This window comes from Anopheles coluzzii, chromosome 3 (genome assembly GCF_943734685.1).
Source record: "Anopheles coluzzii chromosome 3, AcolN3, whole genome shotgun sequence".
Taxonomy (NCBI): Eukaryota; Metazoa; Arthropoda; class Insecta; order Diptera; family Culicidae; genus Anopheles; species Anopheles coluzzii.
In genome coordinates, this window is record NC_064671.1 from 88,649,331 (window position 1) to 88,665,838 (window position 16,508).

Sequence of the window (16,508 nt, forward strand, 5' to 3'; positions counted from 1 at the left end):
GTCATGCTCAGTCTCACACATTCTTTTTTTATATAATTAATTACCTTCTTCTGTATTTCGAACAAGAAAATGTTTCCCCACAACAAAAACGTATTGATCTCTACCATCAATACCCCAACCCAACTGAACACACTGCTTCCGTTCGGGTATTTTGTTTTTTCCGTACCTTCCGGAAGCAGGAGGTCGAAGCAATTCAATTAATTCTTCCATAAAATCCAATACCAAAGCGATAAATCTCGGGGCAAATTTAAAAACCACTCTGCCAAAATCACCTGGCACATGTGCGTCCGTTTTGCTGCAACTAATCGTTAGCAAACCACCCGCAGCATAAGACTACGTTTTCTCTATTTATCCATGCATCCATCCTCGTGTTCCTAGGAAGAGCTGGGTTCCAAGGTTTTTCCTCCCACATTTTCAAAGCAAAAGCGCCTCTTTGCAACCGTCGACCACGCTAGATCGCGGACAGGGCAAAGAAGTGTGAAAGAGGTTTGCCGCTTTCTTTTCTGCATTCCTTTTTTTGTCCCATTTTTATTTGTCTTCACAACGAACCGTTTTTCATACGGAGCGGAAGAACCACCAACGACCTACCGTACTTTATATATATCTCTCTCTCTCTCTCTCTCTCTCTCTCTCTCTCTCTCTCTCTCTCTCTCTCTCTCTCTCTCTCTCTCTCTCTCTCTCTCTCGACATGCCAGTGTATCGATTGCTGATACGCTCGGTAGTAGTATTTGCACAGCAATCGAATATAAAAACGACATGACGATGCCGCCAACCCCAAAACCCTAAAAAATGGAAGCCTCAAGCAGCCGAACCTATCGCAGAACATCATCAGAACAAACAAATTGTTCAGATTGTGATGCGAATTTTTCACTCTAGCTCCTTTCACTGGCTCATACACACACACCCATATCCATTTGTGGTCGATGCCTCTAGGCGAGAATCAAGCAACCCGGAAGCGGAAGTTCAAAGCCTATCGTCTCTTGTTGAGCCCACTCGATTTTGTGTATGTGTGTGTGTTTCTGTGGGTAGAAAATGTTGAGTGGGGTCCTTGCTCGCCTTGCTCTCTCACCGTATCGCATATCATCGATCCACTCATGCTTCTGCACCGACAGGAGGAAGGAAAAAAAACTCAGCTCAGCCCTTCCCAGAAAACCAAGAGCATAGAACCAAAAATGTGTACGTCGGTGGAGGCCATTCTGTAGCTCCAGCTAGCCATGCTTGCTATGATAGAAGCAAATAAAAATCTGATAGAAATTCATGAGTCGCTGTGTCGCTAGATTGCTATCGACCGTGGTCAAGCAAACTTTAGCGCAGATCGGACCATCTTTACCAGGAAATCATCTTCGAGATTTTGGAACCTAAGGGAAAGAGGATCGGGGGCCGGTGGATCCCGGGTTTAAAAATAGATCGTGGATAGAAAGGTAGTGTTCGGTGTTGGTTTTATTCTTCGCTTGTTTGCATAGATATTGGACGCTAAGCTTGGCTAGCGTATGAATGCTGTTCTGATTGCAGCTTTGCTTTCTATTTTTAACACTCTACATCAGCGGTCGGCAAACTTTTGATTTAAAGTGCAAAAATTACTTAATGATCCAGAGCCGCGGGCCAGGAGAAACGCTTTTTGGCACATACATGTTTACACTATACAATTTTAGAAACAAAACATTTGCTGTTTGATTCATATTAAGCAATGCAATGCGGTTATAATGTAAGCTTTTTGTGATTATATCATCCAAGCAAGGTTCAAAGTCCCACTACTAAATAACTCTGATTAAATATAATTGTAAAGATGATCGTTAATGATCGGCAAGATACCTACAGATACAAGTCTGCAAAACATGTTGGCAATATTCTGGGGATGGAACAAATTTTACAAATTTACGTAAAAGATTTTCAAAATCAGGCAAATCTTTTCGCGGGCTAGATTTAATGTTCCGGCAGACTGCATTAGGCCCGTGGATCAGACTTTGCCGACCGCTGCTCTACATAATGCTTGGACTACACTGCATGGTCACTGAGAATAGTAGAATATAAATTCAACAACTGCACGAATGTTTTGAATAATCTCTATTTGTAGGCACGATTATTTAAATAATTTAGTATTTAAAAAAAATTAAATGAATAACAATTAGTTAAATAATATTATTACTGATCATTGCTTTTACTTAATACTAGGTATGTTTTAAACATGCTATTACATCTTTTTAAAAAAGAAGACAGAAAAAAGAAGAAGAACACAAACCTGATAACAAGATTTTTGGCTTTTCTATACTAAACTTAAAATAATAATTTATCAAATTTCTAATTTTGTCCTCATTGTCCTAATTTTTTTATTTGGCTTCACTGTGTTAGTCATTTGTCACCTTCAACACCTTTCAACAAAATACATCTGAGAATATTTCATAATTGTTGAATGTGAAAAATTTATTTAAACTATTTACTATAAATCAATTATAATTTTGTCGGTTTCATATATTCGCATTATGCTTTTACCTATCAGAGAAAAATCCTTTCAAACAATATTTTCAACTGCCCAGCCGATTATTATATCGCCAAAGACGGATACCAATACACTCACACCTTGTGTGGCTCATCACGTCACTAATTGGATATTCAAGGCAGCAGCCTTAATCCACGACCACGTCACTCTGACACGCCACGAGCATGCTCGCTTTTCCCACGCGTAGAGCAACCTTTTCTCTCATTTTCGGTCCATTGTTTTCATTGATGTTGAAATTAATTACTTAAACTAGTGGGCCACACACTTCACCACAGAATCCAAAACGAGCCAATGGAATGGGAGAGTGAACCAAAAAACCCCGTTCTAAGTAATTGCCACCAGCCACAACGGGGTGTGCCACTTGCTCTACCGGATCCAATCTTCTCGGAGCGGGAAGGCAGAAAGTAGAGAAAAGCAACGATAACAGCAAAGCAAAAACCCCATCAGCACCGCCAAACAAACGATGGCAAAGCATAATCCTTCAAAACCAAAACCCACCGCCACCCTGCTCGTGCACACCCGGTAATGAATGGGTTGCAACATAATCCACAATCATCGTTCGCCGGCGTGGTCGAGAAGCATCGGCGAGAAACAAGTGGGAAAAGAAGGCACACGATCCACCCACCGGCTAACATGCATACACAACACCGGCACACGATGTCGACCGACACCAAACAACAACGTTTCATAATCATTATGTTTCCTCGCAGTACGTACCCTGCTTCTGGCCTCCCTCCCAGTGGGAGCCAAACGCGGAGGCCGAAGGTTATGCGGGTTGCTGCCGTTCGCTTCGATGATTCGTTTTCATTTATCGTCTTGTTTATCTCGATTTCGGGACGCCATTTTCCCCGGTGAACAATAACACGCCCGAGGAACAACAACTATAATTCAAACTGGTGGGCTGCGTGTTGCTTGCCCGTACGGACCACGGAATGGATGGCTGTGTGCTGCCGTACGAGCCATCTTTTATCCATCGTAGGATTTTTCTACTCAAACCGAACCGTATCTGCCTCTACCCTTCTTATCCCTTTTTTGGAAATAGGGGATGCTCTTACGAGCTTATTCTGTTCGGTTCTACGCTTTTTGTTACTTGCTTTATTTGTACTGTTCTGTTAAACCGTCACGACAAACTGAAGGTGCTTTATTATATGTGTCTTCGTGATCGCCTTGCCGCACACACACACACCCACCAGCACAGTTTGCAACATTGCAAACACCGAACGAGAACATTTGTTAGCGAGCCGGTAAGCTCGATGACGACGACGACGACGACGACGATGGCAAACGGTGACAAAATGCCACTTTTAAGCCCACGTCGCGGACGTCGCACCGTATGTGACAAGCATCTCATATAATGATTTTCCCCGGTGGCCCGTGTTTTCCCAAAACCGCCCGCCCTTTTGCCAGGCGCGTGGTTAACACGCTAGTAAATGAGGCATTGCCGTTGGTGGGCAGAGAGTGGAGCCGGCCATCACACCCGATGGTCTGATCTGTTCCCGTCGAGCGGCATCAATGTTGGGTGTACAGCCACTGGGTGAGCGTGCCAGGAAGAAAAACACCTTCACGTGGTTCCTTTTTGCTTGTTTGTGCCTTACATGGGGCCACCCCCATCCCTGCCTGGCCATAGACCCAGTACGAGGTGTAAATGGATGTTTTTGACGAGGATTAGGAAGGCGCATGTTGGCAAGCATCCACTCGCACTTCGTCATGGTGTCACGTGGATTGAAGTGCAATCGATTTTTTACACTCTTATACCGCACGGTCTCCCGGGTGATGGATGAGACAAAAAGCTATTGTAAAAAAGGGGGTGACACATTCGAAGACAAAACCCCTTGTTTGTATGAGCGTGAAAACTGAACTCAAGTGTGACCAAGACAACAAGGGGTTTATGTAGAAAATATAATAAATATCTTACATTGTATTGAAACCAGAAAAAATACTAAAAACAGGTTTAGGTACAATAATTTCTTTTCATTTTAATGGATATCTTATCCCAATTTAGATAAAAGAAAATAAATTACTCATTTTAATGAAATAATTTCAAATTGAAAGGTGCTGCATTGTAAATAAACATAATAATAATAATTACAATAATAATAATAAAAATAATGATAATGATAATATTAATAATAATAATAATTACAAATGGTTGGTAGTCTGTTTTGCAAAATGACACGCCATACAAAGACATTGAAAAGACCTTTTGAAGCTACTTGAACCATTAGTGTGCTATAAGCAATCATATGAGCGAATGTAAAAGTATTGCATTGCAATTGTGTGCAGAAAAAATCCGATGTAGTGTAAATCGAATTAAAAATATACAAATTGGATCGGATTCATGATACCAGTTGGATTCATGATACCAATAAACTTCACAAGTAAAATGAAATTCCACTTCTCAAGTTGTTGGTGCATCCTTTCATGTTCGTAAATTAATCAAATGCAATGGTCAGAATTTTCGCTGCCAGTCATTGAAATGTGCATGTCAGTTTTATTCATTTGTATTTCATTTTCATGTGAAATGATTTTCCCGACCTGCAATCATCAAATTCTCATTAATTTAAAATAAAACATACAAGTTTGATTATCAAATATGAGTAAAAATCATGAAAAACAAGAGTATTCTCATTTTAAAAGAAATAATCATTAAAGATTTGTCGTTTCAACCACTTCTGCAGTAGAACAATATGACTTGGAACGAAACATGTATGCATTAATTATAACTGAATGTTGAAAGTATATTTCGAAAGCAAACCGCTCTGCAGTAATCGTTCGCTTGTCGTGATAACATACACACACATACAACCAAACTTAAGTAACTTAAACTCCAGTGTGCCGATCGCACCGTCAGCGTACGTGCGTGATAAGCATCAAATCCATCACACCGTCCTCGTCGCACACACTAATCCAATCGACCTGCAGTGGGCCTACAAAGCTGGCAGAGCGAAAATTTGTATTAATGTATTTTTCAAAAAAGCAAGACCATGTATCAACGACCCAGAATGAACCAACTCCTCCACCACGTGCCGGGTTTGCTTCAACAACACACCAGCGCATGCCGTGCCACAAATAAACCCAAAACGTGACGTGCAGAATTCACGCTTCTTTTAATCTTGCCGGCTCGTCTGGCTACAAATGGTGCCCGGCCAGTGGCCCCTGCGGAGCCATTTGTGTGCGCAGCCCACCCCAGAACATGGTGGCCGTTCTGCGCGCCCGCTGAAGGACTTTCCCTTTTTGGCAAAAAGCTTTTACCCGTGACCCATTCGCAAAAGCGAAAGCTGGGAGGTAGGGCCCTTCGTCCAAACAGCGGGATGTCGATGGCTCGCGTTTCCGCTCCGTTGTAAAACGAAGGTCAGCTGGGTTCTCCTTTTTTTTCGTGCTGCATTGTGCCACTTTTGAAGCTACGAACCACTGCGGGATGTAATTATAAATCATCTCAACCTACACACCTGGGCAGTTTTTTTCATTTCTGTTCTCTTTTGAAGGTGAATGTTTGCTTTATTGTTTCCCCTTGCAAAGCCGCAGGACGACTCGCACCGCTTCCTTCCTAGCTGTCAATATTGCGTTATTTCCTCACGCACTGTAAACGACACACATACACACAACAAACACACGCCAGTGGCTGGACACAGGAGGTCGAATTTTAATGGCACTGTTTTATTCATGGCCCCGCTTTGGCTGGCTAACTTTTTTGCGTTTCATGTTAGCTGCTGCCCGGCGAAAGATGAATCCGTGGGCGGAGGGAGGCAGTTTTGCTTTCACTCGACGAGCATTTTCCAAACAGTAACGATAAAGTTTGATAATGGAGTCAGGTAAACAGTGGTTGGATTTGAAAAGCGGTTAAACCTGTGTAGGCAGTGCATTTAAACCCCAAGAATAATGTGATCAACGATGCGCCTACCTACACTCGTTTAGTTTGATTACATTTGCTTACTTTATAAAATGGTTTGCTTGCACAGCTGGTAAAATATCAATAAAATATAGCAAATGCTAATGGATTTATCTTATTTTAGATTAATCCTTGTTTAAAAGCTTAGCTTATCGTTTTCCTCCAATTAAATTTTATAGAAAACCTTATATTTTTCATCTTATCCATGCATTTGAGTTGGATTTAAACTTTAATGTTGAGATGGTCAAAGAATTCCTGTAATATTTACACGGTTTTCCAGAAGTGCTCATAGCTGTGGGACACTTAATTGACTCTTTCTTACGTGGTATCAACTTAATGTAATGGGAAATGGACTCTATGGCATCCTTGTTGGACAAATCTAACAGGAATTTCCTAGAGTCCTATCCGAAAAGGATGGCGTATAGTTCAATTTACATCATATAAAGTTCCCATAAGAAGGAGTCCAGGAAGTGTCCCACAACTATGAAAACCCCGGGAAAACTCTATTTAATCATAAATAACTTACAATAAAAACAAATAATCTTATTTAGTTATCTTATTTATTGAGTTATCTTATTTAGTTTTATACTATATATTGAAGCTAAGGCCCCCACATAACTTATTCTCATATTTGTTTTTGGATCGACAAAAAAAGCTAGTCATAAACGAGACGCACAACGGTACAATGTCTCATGTCATCTGTTTCAGTAAAAATACTTGTCAAGTATTTTCTTTTAAATGTTTGTAAAAAAAAGATTTTACACAACACGCTCCACAAAACAGGGGAAAAAATAATCCATTCAAAGACGATGACGATTAAGTTGGCGTAAGTCTATTTTAATGGATATTTTCCACACCCAACCCGGCATGTAACAAAGCACATCTTCAAACATGAAACACAACTCAACCGCCGAGCCACCGTAGGCAGGCTTCCAATATAATCACATAAATCAAAGCAAAACGCAATCGGAAGCCGACGGCAAAGGAACCAGCCGTAACCAACCAACCAACCAACCGGTCCGCCCCGTCAAGCGCGCTTCGCTCCGTTTTCCCCCGAGGGAGGAGGGTGAGTTGAGAAGAAAGGGAGCCGAAAAAATACACCAATACTGCAAATAACTTAAGAAAGAGGATTACCTTCGAGCCTGATTTGAGCATTTCGGTGTCCTCCGTTGTTGGCATTTCCTGTCACCCTTCGTTCCCGTTTGTACCCCACACCTCGACCCTTTTGCTTTGTACCTAGGCGGTTACTTAGTCCTTAGTATACTATTTCAAGCAAGCAACCACAGAAGAAGAAAAAGAACGACCCGCGTGATCAATGCTATTGGAACCGTGGAACCGTCGTACATTGTTGTCTCGTTGCATGTGAAGTGGAGCTCACCAAAAAAAGCTGCTACAGAAACAACAACAACAAGCAACAACAACGAACAGTTCCCATTACATCGGATCGGGGAGCAGAAATAAAAAAGGAAATGAAAGCAGTAGCAGCGCCCCGATTCGCTCCGCTCCATTTAGCCCCGGTGTTCGCTTTCATTTCGCACTCTCGAGACATGGGCAACTGTTGGATCATGTGGCAAATTAATTGGAAGCCATGTTACCACCTCTAGCGGCCGCCATGCATTTCTGCGTGTGTTCGCCTGCAAAGATCGTGCACGGTGTGATTAACTTGACGAAGGGTTTGCTAACCGCCGGCACTGCTAGGAAACTGCTACTCGGATCGGCGGGGTGGGTGCGAGGCGCAAAACGAGATGAAAATCTGCTTAATCCTTTCATCCGCGGTCCGGCACACGGTCCAGCACCCGACAGTGGTCAGCGATGAGAGAAAATGATTAATTAGCTGTGGCGTAAAGTCAAGCGATACGTTTACGCATTTATCAAGCAGGGAAAGAGAGATGTAACGCAAAACGGGAGACCATGTCCGACCGGCTGATTGGTTGATGCTGTTGCGATTTTAATTAGAATCATGTTGCATTGCTTTGTGGGTTTCGTTTTTTTTGTTAGATTATAAGCTATTTTATACAGATTTTAATTGTACTTTGTTGAACGGCTTACAAATTGTTGAAGCTTTGAATGTTGCCTACGGGTGTTTGACTCGGAAACGACAAAGGACGTTTTGTTTTAATTTCGAATAAAAGACTCTTGACGTTGTTTGCAAGAAAAGATCTTCGTAGAATCGGATTCCTGGTGAATAATTCAGATAAATTGTAAAGTTCTTTTGTAATTGTTTAATTGGGTTTTTGGATAATTCTCATATTCTTGCATTTCTTTTTAATTTTAAATTCGTTGAACCTTGTTTCGTTGATTTTTTGCAAACTTCGTGAGATCGTCAATCGTTCTATATTTCCTTTCAAAGGTTCTTGCAATATGCGGATGACGTTAAAGTTTTTCTTCCTATATCTTCTAAAGCTGATTATCTTGTCCTTCAATTCTGGCTCTGTAAATTCTCTTCATGGTGTGCTTCTAGCGGTTCTGTGTCCTGAAAAATGTTCTGTCTTGTCTTTTTTCCGAACCACTACATGTATATCTCAAGTTTCTAGACCCTGTGATGCCCCTACTCCCCAAGTATCTTTGTCTAAAGATCTTGGTGTATTATTTGATCCGAGTCTCTCTTTCAAAGAGCATCAAAAAGTCATCAATCAGCCCAACAACTGGTTATTTGGTTATATTAGTCGTTGCCTTAAGTCCCTTTATTATTGCTGGGTCTGTCCGTGAAATATTCCTATATCATCTGGTCTCCTGTCCAAGTATCTGTGCTCCAAACGATTGAGAGGATCCAGAGACGATTTACAAAGATTGTATTTCGTAGGTCACTGGGTCATCAGTCTATTCCCTTTTCCTTCGTATGACGATAGATGCGCTTTCGGTCGCTCAGGCTCCTTTCACGGCAGGCCTGTTGCTTCATACGATCGAGGCTCCGTACCTTCTGTCTCGTGTACATTGTTATGCTCCTTGTCGCACTTTACGGTCGTACACATTTTGCTCGCAATGAGCCATTATTAGGAGCTATTTCGTCTTTCAATGGTGCCTCAGATCTGTTCGATTTCAACCTATCCCTATCCCGTCTACCAATCCAAGAGAATTGTCTAATAAATGATATCCTTTTCATAGTCTCACACTTGTACCTTTCATTTTAACTGTTAAGCATGCATACTCACCATCCAATAACATAACAATCTCTCCAATCTCCTCTAACATAGGTTCCTATTTTCAATAGCTGCTTGTTTTAAATTTACAATGCTGTTCATTTCCTAAATCACGTGCAATCTTATCAGTGCTCTCATGGAATGCAAACGAGCAGTTGCGAAATCTCTTCTCCCATCCCAATTCCCAATGCTCTGCAACAGCTGGATCCCAAGCATCCCGAAATGCGTCCCACGCCAAAGCGGCTCTGTCGTTCCAGCTGTGCGCGGCCGGAAGAACGTTGCAAAATCAACCATTCATCAAATTCCGCCTTTCTTCATCTTATTCACCTGAGCTGCTTCTACCACCTGCCACCTGTGCACCAGTGCGAACAACTCGCTACGCTACGCCATCAGCTCGAGCTCTAATCCGACTAAGCAGAACGATATCCGGTGAACGCACCCCACTCCTATCCTATCATGCGCAACACAAGCATCAAAGCTAACAAACCTTCCCCGCCCACAAACCGGAAACGAGGAAACAAAGCACGGGACCGGGAACGAGGTGAAAAAATCATTCCTCTAGAACCACCGGTTCCACCGGAAAAGCCGGGCAAGCGTACTAAATCCCGCACCGAACACGGAGCACGGCATGATGCTGCACGTTCGATCCGGTCGGAACAATGCGTCGCATCAAGTGTGTTGCAAGGCGATAAGATATTACAACACTGATCGGAAGGAAGTGCAGCAGTGTGGTGGCAGTAGTAGCAGTCGCAGCGCTGCAGGCACAGTCAGGTGGGACAAATCAAATGACATGTATTCTTTGAAGCGAGAAAAGCGAGAGAGAGAGAGAGAGAGAGAGAGAAAGAGGCACACAGAAAAAAGTGTGTCACCAGAGCCGGCTCGGTCCGGCACCGTCTGATCGTACACGCTTTGCTAGAGAAGTTTCCGGTTCGCTTCCATTTCCATTTCCAGCTGACAGAGTGACTGGTAACCCCCAGCATCCACCCTTCCCACGGTCGTCTAGCCCATGCTGGAAAGTTGAACCACGTGCAAGGAATTTGTAAGTTTTTCACGCTTCTTTTGTTAGTATATTTTAGTCGGTTGGTGCCTTTTTCTCCTCGGTCGGTGATTGGATTGTTGTTGTGCTTCTGTTGTTCTCCCGTTGCTCTCTGTTAACACTGGCAGGTAAATTGCACAGCAGGTCATATTGAATATCTTGGATACTCCGTTTCTCTTTCTCCATCAATGGGGCGATAAACATCGGAGGCCGAATCCAAGTGCCGGTGGGGAGAAGTCACAACGACAACCGATTGTCGTAGCTCAGATTGCTTAAGCATGATCGACCCCTTCTACTCAGTACACATGCATGGCCGTATGTAAGATTGAAGCAACTTTTTCGTTGCCCTTCCCTTATGTTTACTTGCGGGTTCTTCGAAGAAACTTTCCTTTTCGCCCGAGTTGCTGAGTCCACTTGCCAAGTTCCCAGAAGGGGGCTTAGCACCGTTGGCAGCTGCTTCAAGTGGAATCGATTTATTTACACTTGTACAAATATTCACACCCTTGCCTGCTGCTGTGCTCGTGTTTGTGTCCCTGCGATTGTCTTCGCCATTCCCTCTGTGCCCTATTGCTGCCAACGCCCCTTCTAGTCAGGGCGACAACACAATCGTGACACGTGATGCGTGACTATCACCATTCACCGTGATGGCAAGTGTGTTACGACGCGCGTACGATCCTCGAACCCTCGGCTCCTGTTTGGAATGACTCTACTGCTCAAAGTGTCATTTCAAGTAAGAAAAGGCTTCCCTTTTGGTGTGGAGTGTTTGAGAAGCGGGAAGGGGACACCAGACCGTGTCACCGGAGAAGCATTATCGGCTTCAACAACTTTTCGCTTCCAGATTTGCTGCTGACATGAGCTCTTCAGTGCGCACCCGTTTCAATGGTGCCGAAGAGACGAATGTGGTGTGGAATCGCTCGTTTCACTTGTTGTTTCATTCCGTTGGAAATGAAACCATCCCATTTCCTCACTTTGCTAAACGGGTAATGGTTCTGAAAATCGACCACTTCAAGGTGAACGGAAAGGCGTAACGTTGCTCATGCAAAACGAACAAAAAAACTCATAACACGCACAGGTGGCTTGCTTCAAAACCGCAAGCTCGCGATCAGTTTTGCAGCGAAGGCACAGCGATAGGCTCTTTCTTTTGCAATCGATATCGGGCTGAAGGGTGATGTAGTGGACCTTGTTGAATGTAGCTACAGGCTTCCGTTTTCCACCATTTCCTCTAGCATCTACCATTTTATCAATGATCGCTGCAAGCCACCATCCATCACGGGCGTGATACGTGCGTTAGTGATTGATGAGTACGGTCCTGTCTCGTTTGGCTCTACCGCTCCGGTGTTCCATCTTAACGTCGGCCACATTAATTAGGTAGAATGGTTTAGATGGCAAGAGAGGGAGTGAGTAGATTGATTTCAACACATCTGTGCGGTATCTTCGGACGGGTGCGTTTGATCAAACGCTCTTTAATTAGGTAATTCAGGTTACACGGATGAAGACCAGACGCCAGAGAGGAACTGCTTGTCCATCTTTAATTAGCTTTTTTCGATATTAATTACAAAAAATAATCACTTGTTTTCTTTTTCTAGCCAGTAAGCTGAAATTTCAGCTTGTTACTGGAACAATATTCATCATCCGGGTTGTATCCAGTTGACAATTACGTTTCACCCACATTGAATTTTAGCAATTGTGTAAATTCTAAAATCCTTTTGTTAGTGAGATTTTGACAGCCGCCAGCTGTTAAACGTCTTACAAAAAAGCTTACTAGTATCGGAAAACCTCCCAATAATTGAAAGCTGAATCCATCCCTTGATAAATGTAACTATTTAATAACTGTTTACTATTTAAACTTTATTTAGGTGTTGGAATCATTTTATTCCTAAGCGGCTCAATTCAAGAGCTAATGTGGTTGTTTAATTAATCAAGTTGCGATTATTTTTCAATTGCACTTACATAAAATCATCGATTTTAAATTAATTCAATAAGTTCGAGTTTTGTCCTTACGCTTATAAAATAACATCAATCTTAAGGCCATCAAACTCTTCCATTCGTATTTGCCTCCATTCGTGACAAGCTGCCATTTGCACGTTACTGGAATTAATAAACATTCAACAATCTAATTTTACTCCAACTACCACCACTTTGATCTTCAAACGCATCAGCAACAAAACTTCAAACGGTTCATCAAACACGGGAACTCTGCCACGACAAACAACTGTGCAAAACTTGTCCCTTACGGAAGCCGCACCGAGCGTCGAACTAAACTTGCTCCGCCTCCATTTCCGTAGGCTGTGTATTGAGGCGTACATTAGTTACAGAATGTACAGAAAATCAATTAAACTTTTCGTAGCATCTGCATGTATGGGACGGACGCTTGCCAAACCCACCTGCACAAGCACTGACGGCCAAATGACGAACAATGGCTGCTGCTGCTGCTGCTGTTTGATCCCATTGTCGTGGTACGCCCTCCAAACTCGCTGGACAGTGTATTGTTTTAATGAGACAACTTTTAACGCTCTACAGCGGCGATAACAGCAAAAGACAAACGAAGGGAGGTAGTTCGAGCAATGTGCAGCGAGTAACAGCAAATGCTCAAACTTTACTGGTTATGTTCACGCAGCTGTCCGGTGCAGTGTCGGGCGGAGCCATTACGAGTTTTGCATCGTTTTTTAGGAAGTTTTTGTGATTTCTGCACTTGCCGATGCTCTTTTAATTGAGAATGGATACATTCAAATTATGTTTGCATACAGCCACGCAGGTAATAACAAACAGTTTGTGGAAATTACTGTGGAAAGAAAACAAAAAACTTGACAGCATCATCAATTATGCCGTATACTTATTTCTCGATTTGTAACTAAAGAGAGACAAATCTGGAAGAAACGTTTTGAAATTGAATACAACTGTTTTGCCTTTTACTTTTTCTTGTTACTCTAGCAAACCTGTTCCATTTACATTTCCATTACAATCACAATTTATCAATAATTTGATTCAAACAAAATAAATACATTGCAAATTTTCATTCCTAAGACAGAAAGGCAAATGAAATCAACATGCTTAAAGTCTTGAAAAATATAAACAAATAACAACTTCATGTCCTTAAGCGCCTCCTTTCCTGTCCAGATCATCCCATTTTGTAACAGCTGTTATTCAATGAATGTCACCGTATACATCTTCCGCCCGCTCATAGTATCATTAAAATCAATAACCACCTTGGCTTGGCGTCCGAGTGACCTCCTCACATTTGTCCACCTTACCACACCGAACACCCCAAAAACTTGAATTTATAATCCCTCCAAACCTGGTGGACCACAGACGCTGGACACAATCTGTACTCGGTGATGTACAGCACTGCTGCTTCTGTTAACTGTTTTCAACAGGTAGCGCAACTGAGGCTGCCCGAAAACCCTTTGGAAGCTCATACATTACCTCGCTTATCTTGCTACTGCCGCTCTAACTCTTCATAAACACGTAAACAACAAACAGAAGCCACACAGCCACGGCTGTGGAACGATATCGAACGTTTCCTTTACCTTCTCACCTTCCCTTTTGCTCCCTGGTCTAATCGAATAAGACAGCGCACCGAAGTGCACTGAGGCTGGCGTATGTTTGTGCACACATACACACACACACACACTGTATATTTCCTTCCCTAAAATGTAAATTTACCACCATAAAGCATGCTTCCGTACGCCCGCAAACATACATTTCCGCTTCCTGGTGTTGGTCGTTCCGGTTACGCCACGTACTAGACCACGGGATCAACTGCCAAACCTCAACCCCCTTGGGGCAAGAGTCAGGAAGGTGGAAGCGTAACGCGGGGAACAAAGTTTTTTTCCCCTCTTCCGAGCGATACATCCTTCCATCGCGTCGGGTCGGCAGCCCCGATTGTGCAGTGATTCAGCACGGCAGCGTAACAACATGACAAGGGCATTACAACCCACGGCCCATGGTCGCCGCTGGAGCCTGTCAGATGCAGCCCGGAACTTGCACTTATTGTCCACCTTCAGAGATGTCGGTTGGGATGGGAAATCATAAAAAAAGCGCTTTTTGCACTACAGTCCAACTACACCCCTCGAAACCCGCCCGAGTTCCACCAGATGGCGCTGTTTAAGCTGCTTCCAGAAGCCATGTTTGCAATAGAGAAGCCTTCGAGAGAAGAGAGTTAGAAGAGAAAAAAAACGACTTGCAAATGTCCGACCCCTGGGCTGTAAAAGTGGGGAAGCCCACCGGTCAATGGGGCGACCGAGCAATGGCCACCGTTTGCAAAACGTCAAGTCACGGTGAACTTGTCGGCTTATGACGCGCTTGTTTTGCTGCTTGTTCACCGTTCAGTGGAAGCTGCAACATGTTTACGGCTCCCCGTGTGCTGGCAGCGATGGCGATGGTGTCAAACTTTCTTGTGCAGTTTTTGTACAAGCGTTTGCGTGTGTGCCTTGACTCAACATGGGGAAAACAAGCTGCTTTTCAAACTGTCACTGACCTGAAGAAGTACGCTGCACGGACTGGTGTACCTCGGGTACCGTTTTGCGCTACCATCGAGTAAGACGCTACCGGCGAACGAACCAAGTCAACGGCCTGGCGGCCGGGCTGATTAAGCATTTATGCTAATTAATTAGTTTCACCTTAATTCTTGTTTACTGCTAATACGCAAAGTCTGCCCCTTCATCGCGTTGTTAGTGACCTTGCGGAGCGAACGCAGTAACAAAAGCGAGGCAACATATTATACTCGAACAGCAGCAACCTGGTACCACCGACCAATCAGTGTCGGCCCTTGTTCACCGGAACAACTTTACGACCTGCCCACACGGGAACGGGCTGGCCAACTATAATCACATCCGGTGGCAGCGCTGGTAAAAACGCACGGAAGAAGCTATTAATTCCAATTATTTACAACTCAACCGAACGGGATAATGTGCGGCCTGATGTGAACGAGACCCGGTCAACGGGCCGCACCCAATCAACCGAGCTTCGTTGGTTTCACCCCAAGCGCCCGGACGCACAGCCTGCCAGTACGATTACGCTTTGATTGAACCGTTTGATTTTAGCATCACTCTACTCCCTTTTTTCTCTCCATCTCTCTCTCTTTTCTCCCACTCATATGTCAAGTGTTTGCCGTTTAATTTATCTCATCAATGAACGTTTACCGCAGCTCTCATTTTTTGTTGGTACCATCACATCCCATCAAATTGGGCCCATTTTCTGTGGCTTACCTGTTATGTTTCCTCTTTTCTGTGTTCGACTAAATGGCCACGGCTAGCGGGGAAATTACAGCTGTTCTGGCTGCAAAAAAAGAAAGGAGAAAATTGATCGTTAGTAAATTTGAAGAGTTGATTGAAAGTAAAATGCTTCAAAGTGGATGAGTTTTCTACTTGAATAACAATTTTAGCTATTTTTTCTGATTGTAATCAATTACTACTACTATCAAATGTAGATTATCTTGCCTTTGGGCTTACACATTGATTTCATTATCAGTAAAAGTTTAGTAAATAAAATACCACAGATGTTTTTTTTCTGTAAATCAAAACAGCGATTGTTCAAGAGAAACGACCAACTAGGCAGTTGTTACAAAAATATAAATAATACAGCAATTGTTTGAGATTTGTTTGAATTTAATGTAAACATCGTTTTAAATCATCTTCACGAATATTTCAATTATCAATTATAAAAGCCCTTATTGGGCAAATCCAACTACAGCTCAAGAACAAATTTTCTCAAGTTAAACTATTATCGTCGATTGAGCAATATTATTTTTTATTTCTGACCAGTTTTTGAAATTTATAGGGCAACATTGATTAAATTTATATTTATATTTTATATCTTTCTCTTGTTAAGTCGAACATGGTGGACAAGTATATACAAATACATAAATAAAATATTGTGAAGTTTAAGGGGATTTTATTACAGACCAAAAGTGTACACTATCACAACATATTTTCATAAAACAAATAT

At 42.7% G+C, this 16,508-nt stretch overlaps 3 protein-coding genes across 3 annotated transcripts in view; all 3 read right to left on the reverse strand.

The window, feature by feature from the left end:
• The window catches only part of LOC120955150 (1-acylglycerol-3-phosphate O-acyltransferase Pnpla3-like), a 209,451-nt gene that overhangs the window by 103,156 nt on the left and 89,787 nt on the right, over positions 1-16,508 (reverse strand). The gene's annotated exons all lie outside the window — the stretch shown is intronic.
• The window catches only part of LOC120957639 (neuroligin-4, X-linked-like), a gene marked incomplete at its 3' end in the record, with an annotated part of 129,514 nt that overhangs the window by 91,841 nt on the left and 21,165 nt on the right, over positions 1-16,508 (reverse strand). The window contains exon 2 of the mRNA XM_040379943.2: positions 15,770-15,839. The remainder of the gene's footprint in view (positions 1-15,769; positions 15,840-16,508) is intronic.
• Positions 1-16,508, reverse strand: part of LOC120956844 (mRNA (2'-O-methyladenosine-N(6)-)-methyltransferase) — a 218,602-nt gene that overhangs the window by 52,075 nt on the left and 150,019 nt on the right. The gene's annotated exons all lie outside the window — the stretch shown is intronic.